Raw genomic sequence first — 16,603 nt, forward strand, 5'->3', positions numbered from 1 at the left:
ACCAGCATACTATATATTATTAGGTAATATCTATGGAATGGCTTTTTTGTAATTTATTTCATGTTCTTAATAATTTTTAAAACTTTTTTTAAACCAAATGTAGGATGTACCTACAATGTGAGACATTTTATATTAATAATTGTCAACCTGAGGTCAATGCAAACATTTTTTTTTCTGAAAGTGACTGTGTAATGGGAAAGGGTACATTAATTCCTATCTCTTTTTCTTTTCTTTGGTTCTGTATCTAGGAAACCAAAGCACTTCTCAGACTAGAGACTTGGCTTCCCAGAATGGAGCTTTTAAGAAAGAAGGAAGCCTGAAGAATAAACAGTAATTGCAGGGGGCTGCCATCAAAGATGTGAACTATTTGGTGAGTCAAGATGTATAGTATCAAAACCAAAATGAAAGAATGGGATAAGGACCCACACACATTTTTATTATGTTTGATATTACTTTTAACAATAGCAGCATATTGAATTTTGCTGTTTTACTCAATTTCTGATTCTTATAACAATCTATATTAAGTTGAATTGAAATGACTCCTTTATTTTCACATGTTGTTGCTTCTTTTTCTAGAAGTTCTAATTCTTTTCATTAAGTTGTAGGTCAATTCTTATTCAGTGCTATACAGTTTAAACTACTGTAGGTTTATAATGTATTTACTTTTCAGTGAATATAGGCTGGAGTACACTCTCTCTATTTCTTCTCTTCCTTTTCATAGAGCCTCTTTCACTCACCTGCCTATTCCAAAGCCTGATACCCAAGGTATGACAAATCTCTTATATTCACCGTAAGCCACTGTGATACACATTCCCACCCAGACAGCTCCCATTTGAGTGCTGTGAGGAAGCCCCATCTCTCTGACCATCTACACCTTTTCCCTTCATTATTTCTTACACCTGGTCCAACATTGATGCCTCTTCAAACCCTTTCCTTCTCCCATAATTCTCAGCTCAGGATGGGAATGTCTTGTTCCAATAGGTGTGAGTGATTAATTGAGAGGAACAAAAATTCATTAGAAAATTAAGCTAGGTGAAGCTAGAAAAGGGGTGTAGAGCAGAAATATTTTATCTAAGTAATAGGGAAGCAAACATGAAAAATGTAACTCAAAGCAGACTAAATTTCATGTCTGTATGAATGACATATTTATGACTATGGTCTTCATGCCCAGTAATTATCATAAGGAACAATGTCAGAAAAGTCCTTAAATCTCCTCTTTCATGTGTAAATAAAAACCTTTGTTTTCATCTAAATGCAATAACCAGTAGATACTAAAGAAAACCAGCCAAATATACTTTTCTCTCAGATATCATACACATCTATTCCTTTTTCTTCCAAAACAGCATTTTCTTATGAAGCCACATTAGTTGTTGACATAGTCTGTGTAGCATTTCTTCATAGGAAGAAGATATTTTAAATTTTGCTGGTAGGCTTCCCCAGGTTTGTGCAAAGAATTACCATGCTTGTACCTGTAGGCAGTTTTTCCTGTCTAATATATTTTATTCAAAACAATGATTTCCAAAAACTTATTTGCATATCAGAATTCTCTAGGGAGTTTTATAAAAGCTGGACAAACAGCTCTCTAAGCCTAGTGAGTCAGAATATCTGGGCTGGGAACTGTAGGTTGCATTTTTACCAAACGGGCAGGTTTATTTCCCTGAATCTGGAAAGCACTGTTTTGATTATTTTCTGGATATGCATACACTGAACATCTTAGATGAACAGATCTTAAACCTGGCCAGTTATCATAATCACCTTGGGAGCATTTAAACACTTATAGTGACAGGTCCCATCCACAAAAATGTGATTATGTAGATCTTAACATGGGCAACCAGAGTCTATATTTTACAAAAGCATCTCAGATAATTCTTATCAGAGCCATACTTGGGAATGACTTTCTAAAAACACATTAATATCAGCCTCATCTTTAGTATTCTACAGTTTTGGAAATATCTGAATATTTGCAATCATCTGATTTTTTTTAAGTCTACCAGAGTTAATATATTTGACTTCTGAAATACCTAACCATGGAACTACCCTCAATTATTTTTAGACTCCTTAAAAATTAAGTTATTAAACTCTAGTTTTTTTAAAAATATGCTAAAGTTTTACTGAGATATTCAGTAAATTTTGTATATTACTCATATGTATACAAATGAAATATCTAAAGTGGCTCCCCTCCTTAGTTACCATATTGTCTTATTCAATCCCTTATAAAACATCAATTTTAAAAATCTGTTTATCTTCTGTTCATAGACTGTTAGCTCCACAAGGATAAGAACTCTCTATGCTACATTCACCACTGCACTCCTAGGGCCTAGAATAATGCTTGGTACATAATAGGGGTTCAGTACATATCTGTTAAATTAATAGATAGGTTGACATATTACCCAATTATGTGCACACACAATCCATGTGTAATATCTTAGATGCTAATAAAAGTGCATTTTATTAGTCATGAAAGTTCTTTTATTCAAAGGCATAGGAATCTCCTCTAAATCCCAAATAAAAAGGGAGTGGTAGTCTTGAATAGATAGCCTCATCCCTTTCATTTGAAAGGGATCTGGAGGTCTTGATTTGGATATTCCATTAACATTTCTTTTCAGGCGGGGTCATGCCACTCAGGTGTTATGAATTACTCTCACTTAATGTAGGTGAAAAGCAGCTGAATCATACGTGTCAACTATTTGTCTTCATTCACATAATGAAAAGTGTAGTTAATAATATTGTTACATTGAAAAACTTCAGAATCAAGTGGCTAAAAATACTTTCTTACCATATAAGGGAGTGAGGACACTAAAAGATTACCTTTAAAACTATTTTTAAAGGATGAGGCTATTATAATTGCATCTTTTCTGTCTGGTTAATAGCCTTTTCAAGTGAAGAGAGCATTTCAGAGGTGTTCAACATAGCCGTTCCTTGGATCCTCAGCCAGGCTGTAATGCTGAGTGTGGTGCCTGGGAGTCTGGTGGATGTACGGCATATTCATTATGTTGTTCATTTATACATTCATTCTTTCAGCAACATTCAATCTAGTATTCTTTGTATTCCAGGAACTGTGTTAAGTACCCTCTAGAAGGTGAGAGAGAATAATAATGATGGATTCATAGTACATATGTTACATAGTACATAGTACAATGTTATATACGCTATGATAGTGGTATATATGCAGACTGCTCTGGAAATCAGAGCAAGGACATCTACAGGCAGATGTCATCAAGGATAGCTACCTGGAGTTCCAAATACTTATGCTGAGTCTTGAGGATGCGTTGCATTTATCCATTCCACAGATATTTATTGAGTGACTTTTATGGAACTAGGCTACACTCTGAATATACTATGGGGGAACAAGACAGGCATGAACACTGCCAGTCATGAACTCACAGCCTGTGAGGGGAGACAGACATAAAACAAATAATCTCCAAGTAAAAATATGTGATAAGTGAGGAAAATTTAATGACAGTATTGCAGATAGACCAAAATCTTGATAAATTGCTCAGGGAAAACCTCTCCTGGAGAAAATGATATTTGAGATGACATCTTAAGTGGACTAGAAGTTAGCAAAGACAGAGAGAAGAGCATACCAGGTAGCAAAAGCAAGATTCCCTTTATTTTACTCAAAGAATTTTGCTCTTAAAAATACCCCCCAAAAAACCCCAAAACAAACAAAAAACTAAAAAACAATTGTTAAAGCATTACCTTCACTGAACATTATGCTAGTATAAAAATTTCAGAACACCATGCATAGTTACAAAAAAAATGAAGACAATTTTTTTTGTAACAATGCATGTTGACAGATGTTAACTAGACTTACTGTGATCATTTTGTAACATATACAAATATCAAATCATTCTGTACTATACCTCAAACATAATGTTATATGTCAATTATTCCTCAATTTAAAAAGGTATAAAAAATTTCAGAACACGACCAAAAGTGATGGTTTGGAAACTCCTAGGGAAAGAGCCTGAAATATCTTTTTTTTTTTTTCCTTTTTTGATTTCTTTCTCTGTCTTTCAAATTTTTTTCTTAAAAGAGAATAGAAGGTCTTTTAGAAGTAGTCATCAGAATGTTTGAATTTTATTTTGTTGTTGTTTTTAAGTTATACAGTAATTTCTGGTTTCATGGTTTTATTGCTGTTGGGTTTTTTGAATTTTCAAATGTCAGCTTATACTTGGCTCATTGCAGCCATAGAACACTGTAAAATACACAAAGACCCAACGTGGAATTACTGCCTTTCAAACTTTTCACTCTCCAACAAACTTTGCTGTTTTTTGCCCTCTGGCCATAATAACTCACTCTTGTCAGATTGTATTCCTCTCTGCCCATCTCCATTTTCAGTACATTTCTATTCTCATTCAATATTGGTTATGCTGCAACATAGCACATTCATGAGATCTGGGCTTCTGGTCTCCAGTGATGCAAATGCTTTCTCATGTGCGATGAGGCAAAGACTTTCGTTTGGTTTTAATCTAATGGGACAACGGGTACATCAAAGTCTCAGAACCTTTACTCCAGGACTTCCTTGAGGAACTGACATTTAAATGGAGAATTAATGGAGTTGGTCATGCAATAAGAGTGAGAAAGAGTGAATAAGGGAGAGATAGGAATTCCACGAAGTAAGAACTGGCATGTACAAAGACTCAGAGAATTAAAACACTGTAATTCATTCAAGGAACTACTCTTAGCTGTGTGAGCTACAGTGAAGTGTAAATACAGAGGAAAAAAGAAAGTTTTAACATTTTTTTTATTATTTAGAGAGAGAAAATGGAGCAAAGGTAAAGGGAACATTTGTGGCTTTGGTCTCTCCAGCACCCCTTCCTGCTTCGCCCAGCGATAGTGTCTTAATCCAGTTTCTAAGGCATTCAGCCTTCCCCTTAGCCCCACTGGTTTGAGTAAGAACTCAGTCCACTTCTGGATCTAAGCATGCTTAACAATCTGCTAGTTATATCTCCTTCACCAAAGTGCCTGCTGCAGGGATTGACTTATTTACCCAATCAGGGTAAGCAACCTTAATTCTAGAACCTTTGCCCAAACTCTTGGGAAGAGAGTATCCCTCTTTCAAATGGGATGGGAGGTAGAAACTATAAAGGGTGGCATGGAGAAGGCCAAACATAGTAAATCCAATAGGGAGAAATACAGATCTTAAAGATGAAGAACAAACTACCAGCACATAAAGACATTGTTTGAACCCCTGGGCACAGTCATATCCCAAGCTACATGCCTTTCTATTACAGGAGCTACATCAAGTAAGCTTTATATAAAGTAAGCTTGAGTTGGATGTCTATTGTTGCAATGAAAGCATCCTGAATAATATACAGTTTAATGGGGGAAGCTTTACTTGGCCTGAATCTAAAGCATCAGATGATGTTAATCTGGGGCTCCTCAGATTAATTTCAACAGCACTCCACAGGTAGCTTTAGTTGTAATGAACCAAGTTGAGAGTTTTTCATTATATTTGACTTACCGTTTTTTTAATTATAACAGGAAAATACTCCCATTTATCAGCTTTCTAGTATTTTTTTTTCTATCTAGAACTTATGTTACCTCAGAACAAATGTATATCCTATATTGGAATGTCATTTCTGTCCCAAAATAATGTGTAGTAAACTTTTAAAAAATTACTTGCTGGGAAAAAATTTCAGTCACCATGCTGTCCGACAATAGGTATTTTATTTTTAGCATTATCTTTTTTGGTTATTTTCTAAACATTCTTATGTCCTTCAACTTATATTCCAGAATGTTAAGCAATTTTTTCATCTTTCTAAAGCCATTGGAGATTTAACTCCCTCAAATGATTGCCTAGAGCCTACATAATCTCCCTTAAATCTTCCAGGTTATTTCATCTGCCATTTCAAATGGTTTCATCAGCAATTTTTTTTTTTTTGTACTTTATCAGTCTGATAAACTAACTGGAACAGAAATGGAGGTACTAATGTAGTCAAAATAAGGAGGCTTAATGAAGCAGGGCCTATACTGAGAGTTAATAGACATGTTTAAAGAGATTTTTTTTAAAAAGCTTCTGTATTACATTCACAACTTAAATGAAACAAACCAATGTTTCTATATATTCACAATGTAATCCAGATACACAATTCATCTCATTTCCCTTAATTCCACACATAGTTTGAGATATAAAGGAGAATCCTAAACCCAAATGTTATGTGGATTTTTTAGAGGTACAGTAGAGTTGGTACATTTGAGGTAATGAGAGTTGCTTTGCATACAAGACATGCTAAAACGGGTTGATGAAAAGGGGGACTCTGACACAAAGACCACTCTGTCAAAAGATCCAAGTCCTTGTTTCTTAGAGGGACATTTGGGCAAATGGCCAAGACAACAGGCCAAAGTCAGGCTTTGAAAATGACAAGGAAATGTTTCAGTTGATGGGGGAGAATCTAGGGTTATTTAGTAAGAGACTGGGCTTAAAAGAATAAAAAAATTGCAAAGAAAAAAGAGACTGGGCTTAGTTGACAGTCATGTAAATTGAATCTTGAATCCATAGCTGAGTGGTCTTGGTCAAGGGATTTCACTTTGAACTTGGACAAGCAACTTCTGAGAGCCTCAATTCTCTTATCCTGGCAAGTGGCTTAACTGCAGGTGTCAGTTTCTTCATGTGTATGAAGACTAATTGATGAAATTAACATTATAGATCTGTTGTGAAATGCAATGAGATAATTCATATAGGGCTCTCAGCAGAGCGTCTGACATATAGTAAGAACTCAGCATTATATATTATAATGATTAGGATTAAGATGGTGATAGCCAATTGTGATTTAGAATTCTGGGGGTTAAGAGAATGTGAAGAATGAGACCCTGTTACTCAGGGAAGAACTAGCACTTGCATAAATCTAATTAGACAAAACTTTAGGGCAGGGGCTTAGTCCTAGAAAGACATTATGGTTCTCGAATAATTCTGCTGTCAGCAAAGTAGGGATCATACAAAAATGCTAGGTCAATATGGATTTTTTTTTTTGCGGTACGCGAGCCTCTCACTGTTGTGGCCTCTCCCGTTGCGGAGCACAGGCTCCGGACATGCAGGCTCAGCGGCCATGGCTCATGGGCCTAGCCACTCCATGGCATGTGGGATCTTCACGGACCAGGGCATGAACCCGCGTCCCCTGCATCGGCAGGCGGACTCTCAACCACTGCACCACCAGGGAAGCCCTGGATGGGTTTTTGAGAAAGAAAAATATTAAAACTTTCCATGTCTATTCTAGTGCCTACAACAAATTGAGGTTACCAGGAAATTCAAATCAGGCCATCAGTAGATCCAGCTGTGACCACTGGAATTGGCAGAGACAGGGAAATAAATTTAAAGCACTTGGCACAATGCTCCATAAACAGGATTTGTAATTGTTGTGTTTTCCTTGAAATATTTTCTACTTTTGACATCCCTGATAACACAGGTTGCCAGATTTAGCAAATAAAAAATAAAGGATTCTCAGTTACATTTGAATTTCAGATAAGTGATGAATAATTTTTAGTATTTATCCGATAGTACATATACTTAGGAGCTTTACTAATCGATAACGCACTCTTTTTTCCCTGCTATACCTTCTCAGTCTTCTCTGGTGGCTCCTTGAGTTACATGGACCTTTTATGCTATATGAAAAACTTCTTACTACCTTGTAAGGTTTGCATATTGTATTCTCTTTGCCTAGAAAAGATCATTCTTCTACTGTTGGCCTGGCCATATGATTCTCATCTTTTAAGTCTTGGAACACTCAGATTAAACCCCAGACTAGGTTCAATTCTTTATCGTGCAGTTTCACAATACACTATGTAATGCATATTACACTTACATTTAAAGGATGTCTGTTTCCCTTTCTAAACTAAACTCCATGGGGCAAGAATTATATTTGACCTAATCTCTACTAAGCTGCTCAAACCCAGCACAGGAAACCCACTCAATAAATATTTGTAGCATATGGAGGGAAAAATAATGATTGTTGTTATTATTATTTATCTTTTAAAAACAGTTTTATTGAGGTATAATTTACATACAGTAAACAGTAAACTCCATATTTAAAATGTACAGCTGACACATGTACACACCCATTAATCATCACCATAAAGTAGTAAACATATCCATTACCCCAGAAAGTCTTCTCATGCCCTTCTGTAATCCTTCCCTCCTCCCCTTACAGTGCCTGACCTCAGCTTTTTTTACCTATAGTTTTCATTTTCTAGAGTTTTATATAAAAGACATCATCATACAGTATTACTTTTTAAAATCTGATTTCTTTCACTCAGCGTAATTATTTTGAGAGCCATCTGTGTTGTTGTATGTAATATCAGCCTATTTTGGTCAAGAAGGTACATTTAACTGTTAAAAAAGATGGAAGTTCCAGTGATTCATGAAAATTTTCTTCTCCTAACAGGAGAAAGCTCAAAATTGTTCTTTTCTAGAGTATTCCTAGGGAAATATTGCTCAACACTAAAAAAGAATTAACCATTGATACATGCAACAACACAGATGATTCTCAAAATAATTATGCTGAATGAAAGAAGCCAGAGTGTGATAATTTTTAACAAGCATTAGCTTTTGCTTTGCATGGCAGATTTATTCAGTGTATTTCAAAGACACTAAGAAGCCCCCTCCTATGACACACTAACAAGATACTAATCAACAGTAAGTTTGTATTGGGTAGTGGTCAGTTCTAGTTTCTAGTGTAATAACAAGCATTTAACGAGCACCTGCAATGTCCCAGGTGTTTTTGGAGGTGCTTAAAATACCTAATTTTATCCATAGCCTACTCTAATCATGTCAATACTAGCTCAGAGAATACTAATTAATGATCCAGAATGATAGCTGCTTAATTTTATATTTGGCAGGTTACTGATATTTGGAACAAATTAATTATTAACAAAGGACATCACTCTATATAGGTAGGACCATTCAAGAATGAAGTAACAAAAGTTTTTTTTTTAACATCTTTATTAGAGTATAATTGCTTTACAATGGTTTGTTCGTTTCTGCTTTATAACAAAGTGAATCAGTTATACATGTACATATGTCCCCATATCTCTTCCCTCTTGCATCTCTCTCCCTCCCACCCTCGCTACCCCACCCCTCTAGGTGGTCACAAAGCACAGAGCTGATCTCCCGGTGCTATGCAGCTGCTTCCCACTAGCTATCTGTTTTACATTTGGTAGCGTATATATGTCCATGCCACTCTCTCACTTTGTCCCAGCTTACCCTTCTCCCTCCCCGTATCCTCAAGTTCATTCTCTAGTAGGTCTGCATCTTTATTCCTGTCTTGCCCCTAGGTTCTTCTGACCATTTTTTTTCTTTTCTTTTTTTAGATTCCATATATATGTGTTAGCATACGGTATTTGTTTTTCTCTTTCTGACTTACTTCACTCTGTATGACAGGCTCTAGGTCCATCCACCTCACTACAAATAACTCAGTTTCGTTCCTCTTTATGGCTGAGTAATATTCCATTGTATATATGTGCCACATCTTCTTTATCCATTTATCTGTTGATGGACACTTAGGTTGCTTCCATGTCCTGGCTTTTGTAAATAGAGCTGCAATGAACATTTTGGTACATGACTCTTTTTGAATTATGGTTTTCTCAATGTATATGCCCAGTAGTGGGATTGCTGGGTCATATGGTGGTTCTATTTTCAGTTTTTTAAGGAACCTCCATACTGTTCTCCATAGTGGCTGTATCAATTTACATTCCTGCCAACAGTGGAAGAGGGTTCCCTTTTCTCCACACCCTCTCCAGCATTTGTAGATTTTTTGATGAGTAAAGGAAGTTAATGGAAGAACAAAGAGACAATGTCATAAGGCACATGTATTTGATATTTTCTTTTCCAATATAGGGAGTTAATTTCTGTCTAGCTAATGAATATTACAATTATTAAAATCAAATCACGCTTTTTATTGACTGGAAATTTCTACTTAATATCTTTTGTTTTACTTAGCCATTAAAAAATGACTGTAATAACTCATCACACCTGAAATATTACAATTTTCTAAATATTTCTTCCATTTTACATATTTTAAAATGCCAGTATATATTTAAGAACCGCTGAAGTCTTATAGATAACTTAGATATAAATTATTTATTTGTTGTAAATAGCTTCCATAATGAGTAATCTAACCCTTGCTATGTGGATTTTTTTTTTTTTTTTTTTTTTTGCGGTACGTGGGCCTCTCACTGTTGTGACCTCTCCTGTTGCGGAGCACAGGCTCCAGACGCATAGGCTCAGCGGCCATGGCTCACGGGCCTAGCCTCTCCACGGCATGTAGGCTCTTCCCGGACTGGGGCACGAACCCGTGTCCCCTGCATCGTCAGGCGGACTCTCAACCACTGCGCCACCAGGGCAGCCCGCTATGTGGATTTTTATTCAGTTTCTGCAAGTGATATTTCCTACCCTTGTTTCAAATGCTTGGGATACACCCTTTCTGAGGTTTTCAACTCCCTGTTCACAGATTACAAAGTGTTTTGAATTATTCAAAGACAAGAGAAATTACTAAATGAAGACATAGTTAAGACGTTATCACAGTTACTGGACTAATTAACATGCTTTCATAAGAAAATCAAGGCTGCACACACAGAGTCAAATTTTATATTATTTATTTTATTTTTAACACACTCTTAGTACAAGTTTAATGTATTTACATAAAAGTGTATAAATCATAACTGTATAACTTAAGAATTATCACAGTGTGAACATACTTTTGTAATGTACCGTACAGATCAAAAAGTAAAATATTTCCAACATACCAAAAGCTACTCTCAGGCTTCCATATCACTATCTCTACCGTGCTCATCAAAGAGGAAAGCTTTTCTTGTAACGTTTTAGTTCAGTCTGGCTTTATGAATTCCAACGTTTGTTCAAGCCATTATGTGTTTGGTTTCAATATATCGCTGAACAGTCTATGTGGCTTTCTACTTCTGTGTCTTACTCTCTCCATGCCGCTTGCTTCTCATTTCAGCATTAAAAATTGTAACCATCTGTGAAGATCTTAACATGTTTCCTGCTCTACAGAGTCAACCCTTTTTGTCCTTTCTATACAATCCTACTGAAAGTGACCACTCCTATTCTAAAATTCAATGGAGACAGTCTCTCTCTTATGACAGGATTACATCCTAGTTGCATTAAAATTAATTTTATACATGTTTAACCAACGCTGCTAGCTTGAAAACAACATGAAGGCAGGGACTCTAATTTATTTTGTATTAGCACAATGACTTTTAATTCATACACAAGCAATACATATTTTCTGAATAAAAAATAATTATTTTATAATTACAATCTCAGGTGAAGTATTTTTACATTCCATGAATAAGGGTTTTTGATCAACTCATTCCTAAAGACAATTCCTTTAAGAACTGAGCTGACCCCCATGTACTGAGTTGAAATGGCTTCTTAGTATTTTTGGAATACTATGAAGCAGAAAACAGAGGTTCAAAATTTGTCAAAGTTAAGAAAAATGGTTGATGTGATTATAGAGCCCCTGCAGTTGGAAGGCTATATCAAGGAATTAGTGTCAGCTGGGCTTCTAGTCATAAAAGTTCACTCTTCACATTAACCCATCTGTTCATTCACATAGTAGGCTTGCTGTTGATGACATTCTGATTGTGCCATGGGAAAAATCAGTGAAAAAACTTAAGGTAATTTAAAGAAACCAGATTTTAGTTGAATCAGCTAAATATCTGTATCTTCTCTCCATGTTTTTCCCCCCCTTCAGAGCATTAAAATATTTTTATTACAGGAAAGTTTTGTGGGAGGGTTATGCTTGGTTCAAAAGATGATTTGGTCTTTTCTTAGGTATCTTTAACAAGTCAGAAACTACTGCTCTAAAAGCTTTCATGGATGCTGTTCTTTTTCAGAAAGTGGAGTCTCAGTTCTTAGAACTACCCTTTAGGGCAGCTGCTTTCTCATGTTAAATTATTTAAAGGTAGAGGTTATAGAGTTTCAGTTATCCTGTACAATAAAAATGCCAACATTTAATGAGATTTAGAAGAACGATCTTTAAATAAATTGGTAAATTTTTATGTAAAACTAAGTGAAAATTGAAAAAAATCTAGCACCTTAAGCATCATTGTGACAATTAATTACACAGGACCAAAACAACGACACATGATCTGTGAGGGTATATGCCTTCCTAATAGTGTGCTACAGCCAAAAGGTGCAGTGACTGTTAATCTGTGACTGCTTAGATAATGCTGTTTCCAGTTCTTCAAATTTTGCAAACAAAACTGTCATCCTCCTTTACACAGAGGAAATGTGTAACCTTCCACAGTCACTTAACCTTTCTATGTTTTCTCATCTTGAAAATGATAATGTCATAATCAACACAACTCCGTGTGAGGCAATGTATATTTTCTTCCTCACTTCTGAAGACATTTTATGTAAAGCAGTATGAGCTCTGCCAAGCATGCTGTGATATAATGAGAATTTTTTATTAGAAGTCATAGTGAGAGGCTAGTTAGCTGACTTAGAGCACAAGACATAGAACTTGGATTGAAGGCTGCATTCCTATGTGAGCAGACACATATCCAGTTCTGTGAAACTTGATCTGTTCTCTGATCTCAGAAAGCCTTTTCAAAAATGACTGTCAAGGGTAAAGAAAAAAAATGATGAGGAATGACAGATATTTTAAAAAGAATACTGAAAGGAAGGTCTTTGAATCACCCTCTACTTTGTCTGCCTAAGCTCTTTGCTTTGTCATATTTCAGAGCTATGCTTATAGAAAATCAGTTTGGCATTAATTACTTATATTTAAAATAATAATTTAAAAAATCCAAGCTACAACAAAAGAATCATAATGTGTTTGACTAATAGTTCATCTTTTCTGAGACCTTGAAGCCCTTTATAAATTGCCCTTATAGCAGGGCAGTATCTTAGTGGGATATACCTCTGAAGTTCTTGATATTCATAAATAAATCTGAATTTTAAGAAAAACATTATTTTTACAGATAAAAATTTGAAGAAAACATATGTACTTTCACTTGTTAAATTACTTTCATTTCAGTTCTAGAGAATGGATCTGAATAAACAATCCTCCCTAAGTTTGATATCAGAGCTAGTTTAATTGGTACTGATTGACAATAAGGGACAGTTGTCAAGAGTAACTTTGAGGTCAGTAGGCCTGAGTGTGAGTTTTGGTTTTACTTACTTGGTACATTACCAAAGCTTCAATGTAATTCTCCGTAAGGTGAGAGTACAGTGGATATCTGTTGTTTTAGTCAGCTCCATTTAGCTCTCTTCCAATGACAGCTTCCTGAGTTTCTTCTGTGAACTAACCTCCCTTAGATTCAATGCTCATGTTTCAGAGGATGCTGAACCTGTGGTGTGGCTTCAGAGGTAGGCAGATGATTTCGGCACAGTCACAGAATATCAATGAGCAAGCAACAGCCCAGGATCTTAGTTGGAATTACTGGAAAATCTACTAGGATGGCAAATCCAGAGGCATGGTTAAATGTTTTTTTTTTAAAGAATTTGCTTCCAAATAAAGTCAGCAGAATGGAAAACAAAACAACTGGAGAGTAAAGAGAATTCATGCAATATTGTTTGGGCATCTGAATCTTGCTGTGCCGGAAGCCAAATCCCCTCCTTACAATTTCAGTTTCATGAACAAATAAATCTCATTTATTATTATCATTATTATTATGATGATGATGATGATGAAAAGAGTGTGTTGAATACACAGAGTAAGATTTGTAATATTTATATTCTTCTTGTAGGTTTTTGTGCATATAAAGTATGTTTTTGCTGTAGTGACTGGCAGGTAAGCACTCAGTGTGATTTGTTTGTGTGTTACCTGAGTCAATCTAAATCAATGGCTGAACCTCACTGACACTGTAAACTGAAGATTGAGGGACCCTGACAGTCTTCTACAGAATACTCTCCTAGCACTAATGAGCAACTTTGTGAAACAGAACAGATGATTTTGAAAAAGTTAGAACCAATTATCTTGAGCAACCTCCCTGGGATGCCTTTATGGAGCACATTCCATGTATCAGACATGTATTCATGCTCTTACCCACCATCCATGCTCCTATCTAAAGTCAGACTCTCCCTTGACAATATCAATACCAAGACTCTATGGGACAAACTGCATAAAATTCATAAAGGAATATTAACCAATGTAAATAATATATTTAAAAAAATCTGGATCGCACAAGAACTAGAGACACTGAATCACATCTATTTAAAGATTTTCACCAGTATCTTTGGAAGGAGAAACTGAAAAATTATCTAATTTCACTATTTGAGTCCAGCCATTCTTAAAATTTTTTTTAACTTCCATCATTTCCAGAAACTTCTACATTTAGGGTACCTTTAAATTTTATTATATGCAGATCTGGACCAGGAGGCAGAGATCCTATCTGAGTATTTCAGATCAATATTCTGGTTTCCAGAGTGGGCACACCTGAATAAGCAGCACACCCTGAAGAATGTTACCTTAAAATTCTCAGCCATCTGGATCTATTACACTGTAGATATCTGCATGCAGAAAGAGTCTGGGCATCTATCCCAGTGTCCCTGTGCAGTACTCCTTTAACATGGAGAATTTGACTTCAGAAATGGCACAAAAAAATTGCATTCTTAAGAGTCTTATAATAGAGCTGTTAACATATTAGCAATCTGTTAGCAGTCTGGACTGTCATGAGCAAGAACCTACGCACAATATGAGCCATCGTTTATTTTTGACCACAATGAGAATGTACAACATTTATTTTAATAAACTAAGACATAAAAAAAACAGGTTGAGATGCACCAAATGGGGTACTGAGAGACAACAAAACGTTGTTGGTGCTTTATAAGGACAGAGGACAGACTAGGAGCTTGCAGTTTGTTTTTAATTCTCACAAATATAGTCAAGCCATTCCCTTGGTCACTCTAGGAGAAATATCAATTACTTTGTTACCTTTTTTTAGTGGTGATTGGTCAACACTATTATTTACAATTCACAGGAATTGTTTTCCAGAGATATATTCCATTGGTAACATGCCACAGTATGCTTTTAGCTGGTTGCTAAACACCGAGTTATTTTATTCCTCTTTAGGGATAGGGAGGTATGAGTCTACACGTACTGACACATGATTCTGGCAAGACATTTTAAATGGGAAACTATTTAGGGTGAATGTATGCGTACCAGGGTGAAAATTGGGATGTTCCTGCAGAATATAACACACATTATCTGACCTCTGGAAGTTAATATTCTGAAGGGGAGAAGCCCATAATCTTATTATACATAATGCACATACAATTATGGAGGTGCTATGTACACTTAATTTTTGAATTTTGGTCTTCCTCTTGGAATCAGAGGAGGAAAATTACTGATTGAAAATCAGGCAAAAGAAAACAGAATCAGGGTTTTGGTGTGAAAGCAGAGGCTTGATGTACAGTGCACAGATTGCACTTGCATAAGGATTACATATTTTAAGTGGATTTTTCCAAACTCAAAATGTAATCTTTGCAGAAGAATGTCCATCACAGATGGGAAGCAATTTCAGGCATTAGTACCTTGCTCGATAGAGAGGTGGGATGAGAGTAAGGGGCATCTTTAGTACAAGAGAATACTGTGCAAGGTGAGAACTGTAGCAGTAGAGCTGTGATCTTCATGCAGGACAAGTAATTTTCCTGTTCTCTTTTCACTTAATAGCTTAAATAAGAAAATAAGTTACTCTTTTTCCTTTTTTCTGCAAGTTCTTTTTTTTTTGCAGACGTCCATAGCCCACAACCATACCTGACTCTTTTCCTGAGAATCAGCTATTGATCCTGTTCTGTCTGACTGATATGAAACTTGGATAAACTAGCCTTGTTAGGATGAGTCCTGAAGAAACAGGACAGGTAGTGGGAGTGCTGTTGGTTCACAAATGGGCCCCCCAGATGCGAGGGCAAGGAGACAGTGAAGAAAGAGGGCGACCACTCCACATTGATAGGTGGCCACGTAAGCCAGCCTGATGCACATAGACGCCAATACTATGGCACACGCTTTTGAGAGAAGAAGAAGCTTTATTGCAAGGTCGGCTGGCAGGGAGACAGGAAGCAAGGCTCATACCTGTCCAGCTTTTATAAATCAGGGGAGGACAGCTGGTATGCTGGAGTCCTGGCAGTGCAGGTTCTGACTGGAAGGCTCTGTCTGGAACGTGGCCATTTATGAAAAAGCGTGGGAAAAGGGCTTCAGCAGGACAACCTCCTGGACAACGGACCCGTCCTTTTTGAAAGGGTTCCGGCATTCAGCTTCCGGTCATGCCCTGATTCTTTGGTTCCGTGGGAGGGGGAAGTTTGGTTCCGGGTGTTGAGGTCAAAATTTTCTCCTCTGCGCATGCTTCGGCTGTGTGAGTTTCGGTTTCGTTCTGTTACCGCTGAAAAACAGCTCAGTATCTTCTTAGAATCAGGACAGGGCCAGTTGGTGGGGCTGGTTCTGCGGTTAGAGCAGGTTTACTAAAAAAGGGAACTTACGTATGACGCTTGTCTTGGGCGGCCGCAAAACGAGGACATCTCCGCACCCACCTGGCGGACTCTTAAAAGTTTATAGAGGCCTCAGTGGAGTTAAGTCGCCTTACTTTCCAGATGGTCTCAACAGCACGTTACTCTCTCAAGACTACGTCCTTGAAACAGCTCCTT

General features: G+C 36.5%; 1 long non-coding RNA gene across 1 annotated transcript in view; it reads left to right on the forward strand.

Annotated features, from left to right (window-relative positions):
* The first annotated feature begins 296 nt into the window (after nucleotides 1–296).
* Nucleotides 297–16,603, forward strand: part of LOC308615618 — a 392,189-nt gene continuing 375,882 nt past the window's right edge. Inside the window, exon 1 of the long non-coding RNA XR_014015533.1 lies at nucleotides 297–370. This is a non-coding gene — a long non-coding RNA (uncharacterized lncRNA). The remainder of the gene's footprint in view (nucleotides 371–16,603) is intronic.

This window comes from Mesoplodon bidens, assembly GCF_964165515.1.
Source record: "Mesoplodon bidens genome assembly, chromosome: 4".
NCBI lineage: Eukaryota > Metazoa > Chordata > Mammalia > Artiodactyla > Ziphiidae > Mesoplodon > Mesoplodon bidens.